Below are 5,744 nucleotides of genomic sequence, written 5' to 3' on the forward strand. Positions count from 1 at the left end.
TGCATGGGTATTCGGATGATAACCGGGCTAAGTCCCGAAGGCATTTGTGCTAGTGACTAATTCCGAGCTAAGTCCTGAAGGCATTTGTGCGAGTTACTATATCCGGGCTAAGTCCCGAAGGCATTTGTGCGAGATACTATAACCGGGCTAAGTCCCGAAGGCATTTGAGCAAGTAGTTATATTCGGCTAAATCCCGAAGATGCTTGGGTTTGGAAGTGAGCAAGCTTGCTGTAAATTTCAAATTAATACGCTCATAAAATCCAAACGATGAGGTATGTTTCGTATATGCATCGGAAAAGCCAATTCGTTTTAAATAGTATTCGTTCAATTGATTAACGAATTTTCGGCCTTTAGTTAGGTTTGATACCTTGTGAATGAATATATTGATTGAAGCGTGAAGTAAGTATGTTTATGAGAATGTGCATATATGAAGTTATCCATTTAGCCATATGAATGTTATACCTTAGCCGAAACTAATTTCATTATTCAAAACTTACTAAGCATTAAATGCTTACTCCGTTTCTTTGATTCTCTGTTTTATAGATTTTGGTTCGCCAGCTATCGGGCTCGGGATTGTCGAAGTCGAAGTTGTCCACACTATCAAAGCCCTTTTGGTACACTTTTTGTTGAACTCTGAAAATGGCATGTATAGGATTACCCTTTTTGTTGTTGGTCATGTACCCTTTGGTTTTGTATAAATTTGGATAGCCATGCGAAAATGGCTTATATACACTTTGAGCATAGCATTATAATCGTCTTGTATGTTGTTCGTTGAGAGGTATGGAAATGTTTGGTAACGATTAGCCATTGGGAATGGTTAATTATGATTATTTTGATGCTATGTATGACAAACTCTAGTTGATTCATGGAAAACCATGAAATAGGTAAGGTTTACCTTAAAAACAGATGCTGACAGCAGCAGTGGTGTGGATTTGAAAAATCACTAAAAATAGTAAGAATATAATTAAATAGTGAATAAATTATTTAATTGAACCTTGATGAATCTATTTTCATATGGAAGTAATTAAAAGATCATATGAACAGTATTTTATGAGATTTTAAAGTTTTCGTGAAACAGGGCCAGAGCGGTTTCTGGATTCCCTATTCGGACTTAGGAAATTCATTATAAATTAACCAGAGATAATTAGAAGTTATGCCATATATGTATAGATTCCTTTTTGAGTCTAGTTTCATTAGAAACAAAAGTAAAAAGTATTGAATCCCTGTATAAGGAGTTATCTAAGTCGAAATGCAGGAAGGTCAGTGTAGTCGAACCCTGTAAAAGGGGAGAATTTAACTAATAAACTGTACTAATTGGCTCGACCAAAAATTCTAGAAAAAAATTTGTGGATGGATATATGAGTCTAGTTTCATGGAAAAATTACGAAACTGATTTTTGAGTTTTGGAACTCAAGATATGATTTTTAAGGTGACAGTGACGCAGTTAGCCAGCTGTCTGGAAATTTTTAAAATGGACTGTGAACATACATGAATTATGTCTGTTAGCACCTCGTGGTCGCTTCCGACAACGGTCTCGGGTACGGGGTGTTACAATTTTATTGGTATCAGAGCTACGGTTTAGTCGATTCTAGGACTACCGTAATACGTTTGGGTCTAGCTATACATGCCATTTTGTGATTATTTGATAGTGTGGTGATTTCTGACATTTGCAAATGTGTTTATTTATAGTAATGGATCCCGATCCCGACCGAGCGGTAGCTGATGATCTTGAGAGTGTAGCGCCTGCTCCCGCACAAGGGACAGCACCGGCGGACTCTCAACCTATTGCTAGCAATCCGAATGATGAGGCTAGGCAAGCTTTTTATAGCGTGATGAATGATTGGTTTAACCAATACATTTGAACTAATACTACTGTTCCACAACCTCCATTCCCGACTAATACCACCCTCAAGACCTACAATACCTCCTAGAATCGACCAAATAAGGTCAAATAAGCCCCCATTGATAGAATCAAAACACGGGCTCTGAATTTAAAGCTACCGACAGCGATGATGCCGAGCAAGCTGAATTTTGGTTGGACAACACTATTCGGTACTTGATGAACTATCTTGCACACCGATGAGTGCCTAAAGTGTACTATCTCCTTGCTACGTGATTCTGCCTACTATTGGTGGAATACGTTGATTTCTGTTGTGCCCCGAGAGCAAGTAACTTGGGAGTTTTTTCAAAATCGAGTTTCAAAAGAAGTATATCAGTTAGAGATTCATTGACCAAAAACGGAAGGAATTTCTTGAACTTAAACAAGGTTCCATGTCGGTTCATCGACTATGAACGAAAGTTTGTAAGGCTTAGCCGACGCCGAGAATGCATTTCTTGAAGTCGTAATGTGTAAACGTTTCGAGGATGGACTAAATGATGATATAAAGCTGTATGTTGGCATTTTGGAAATCCGAGAATTTGTGGTACTTGTCAAGCGAGCTTGCAAAGCCGAGGAGCTCAGTATGGAGAAAAGAAAGCTGATATGGGAGCAAAGGAGTTTCATAAGAGGTCTTCGGGGAGGCCCTTTCAACAGTCATCGAAGAAATTTAGAGATGATTTGGGTCAATCTAGAGACACTTCGGGTTTTTCTAGACGAGATCGTGATCGACCCCCTATGAGTGCACGAGTCACTTCGGTCGCCAGTGTTGGAAATGATCGTCGAGACGAGCGAGTGTCGATATTGTGGTAAATGGCATTCGGGAGTTGTAGGTTCCATGACCGCTCTGTTACAAGTGCGGATCAGTTGACCACTTTATTAAAGATTGCCCGAGGTTGTTTGAGCAGAATGTAAATCGAGTGGGAAACACGGTGCTACTATCGCTCGGGTAGACCATCTAGGAATACGGCAATGCTAGTGGCGGTCGAGAGGATCTAGAGATGCTACAACCAGATCTCGAGGCTCGTGCTCTGCTAGAGCTTATGCTATTCGCGACGCGAGGATGCTTCTTCGCCGGATGTTATTACCGTACTTTTACTCTCTTTGTTACTAATGTGATTGCTTTGATTGACCTGGTTCTACTCATTCTTATATATGTGAAACCTTAGCATCCAAGAAGACTCTACCGTTGAGTCTCTTGAGTTTGTAATTCGGTGTCAAATCCTTTGGGTCGTTCGTGCTTGTCGACAAAGTGTGTAAGAAATGTCCCTTAGAAATCAGAGGTTCCTGTTTTCCGGCCGATTTGATGCTTTTACCGTTTGACGAATTTGATGTTATCCTCGGTATGGATTGGTTGAGTGTGACAGCCTTAAAACGACCCTAGTCGGAATGTGGTTTTGGGACCACAAAACCGAGGCATAAAATAATTTAATATTTATTTTATTGCCTATAATATGTGTTAACTCATGTGTGACATTTTGATGTTTTGATTTAGAGTTATAAATGTGAATTTCACTAGAAAGGACCTAGTAGAAAACTTTGGAAGTATGATGGGGAATGTGTAATGACTAATTAAAGCATCCATGCAAAACAATGGCCTTGCATGTCAAATATCCCTCTTTTATAAGAGGTGGCGGCCATGACAATGAGGATGGGCAAAACATGTCATAGACATGTTTTTTGGTGCATTAGGGAGAAAAGAAATAAACAAATAAGCATGGGTAATAAAGAATGAAAAAATGTGTGTGAGTGAACCCCTATTGCCGTGTATTGAAGAAAAGAAAAGAAAAAAATTGATCATCCTTTCATTCTCTCTTGACCGAAAATCCTAAGGAAGAAGAGGGAATTTTTGCTTCATGTTTGGTTTGGAAGAGGATTAGGAAGGGTTTGGCTATACTTGCATCAAGATTAAGGTATGTTTGAGGTTGTGCCATGAGATTCATGCATGTTTTAGTTACTAGCTTGATGTTCTTATTAGCCCATGGTTCAAATCTTTGTTATATCATGGGGATGGTATTTGGCCAAGGTGGATTTTGTGTTAATGCCATTGCATGTTAAATATGAAGCTTGTTAATGGTATATGTGATGGGGATTGATGGCTCTTGGACTTTCTTTTTAGTATTTTTGAGTAAGACATTAAGTTCTTTGCTTAATCATGACCAAAATTATGGTGTTGTGATGTATTCGGTCATGGTATATCCATAAGTATGATTCATGCATGTTGCATGGTAGGTAAGATTTGAGCTTTGGATATGTGTTTATATTTGGATATAAACAACTTGAGATTCGCCCTTGCACCTACATGAATATGTGTTTGCACATGATGAATTGGTATGACATATATACTATTTCAAGGTGCATATTTGCTTGTGATGATGTTTTGGTTATGTAGTAAATGAGAGATGTGTATTGAGCTACAATATGTAATCGTTAGTTAGTAAAATGTATGCTGTTTTTTTGTGTGGTATTAGTGTAAAATTGGCCTCAACATAGACATGCATATTCGGCCAAATGAAGTAGATTGGTGTGCATGTATTCGGTTAGAGGCAACCGTATTGAAGCCTTATCTTGGCTTAGATAATTGACTAAATGGGTAATAAGTGAGGATGGTTGCGAATATACAAACATACATATGCATGTGTAATTGAATTATGAATGTTTAGCAAGATGGTTAAACTAGTTGATTTATTGATTAAGCTCAAGGAGTTAAAGAAGGAGAATCAAGCAAGGGAAAGACGAAGGTCATCGAGTAGCCGACTTGGACTGTTTTACCCAACACAAGGTAAGTCACTAAGCATATATTTTGTATTGATTTGAATAGACATAATGTCTATGTAATTATGCCGAAAGGAATGATGAATTTATATACATGTGTGTATGTGGTGATGGAAGTATTGAATGGAAGGAAAAGAGGTGAGATGCATTGAGTTGTTGATTTCGGCACTAAGTGTGCAGGTATAAACATTTGTGATCATGAGAATGGCACTAAGTGTGCGGGTTTAAAACTTGTACAGCACTAAGTGTGCGAGTTTGATCATGTAGCACTAAGTGTGCGAGTTGATTATATAGCACTAAGTGTGCGGACTCACTATATGCTTTTGAATCACTATTGACACTGAGTGTGCGACACTATTGAGTTGATCACGGACAGCGGATCGGGTAAGTACCTTGAGTTCATGGCTAATAGGCGCTATGTTTATATTTGGGGTCGAGCTTGGTAAGTTTGAACCTATGTGACAATGTAAATTGAAGTCACGTACATAAGAATTATCGCGGAATGAGTGAAAGGTCATGTAGATGTATGATTGAATCGAAAGGTCTAAGGAACTATGGTATAGTTCGGTTTGAATGGAGTAATTAGCCTCGTTCCATTTTGTTTCCTCTTGCGATAATGTTTTTAATGGTTGTTAGTGCATTGCTTATGACTTACTGAGTTATATACTCATTCGGTGTTTGCTTGTCACCTATTTTAGGTTTCTTGGACTCGACTTTTTGCGTATTCGGGACCGTCATCGAAGTCATCACATCGGCTAACAACTTTTGGTATTTTCTTCGTAGTTGGTCTTGGAGTACATTTCGGCATGTATAGGCTATTATGTTTTGTTTGAACTTGGTATGTAAAATTTTGAATAGCCATGCGAAAATGGCTTATAAATGTTTTGAGCATAATGTTATAATCATTTGGTATGTATATGCTCATTAAGAAGCACGGAAATGTTTGGCAATGACCAGCCATTAGAATGGGTCATCATGATTATATTTTGGACTATATATGTAAAAGGGGTGGTTGAATCATAGAAACTATGTGTTAAAGAAAGTCTACCCTAGAAATAGATGCTGGCAGCAACAGTGACGTGAATGTGAAAAA

Source organism: Gossypium arboreum, chromosome 3 (genome assembly GCF_025698485.1).
Source record: "Gossypium arboreum isolate Shixiya-1 chromosome 3, ASM2569848v2, whole genome shotgun sequence".
NCBI classification, from domain to species: Eukaryota; Viridiplantae; Streptophyta; class Magnoliopsida; order Malvales; family Malvaceae; genus Gossypium; species Gossypium arboreum.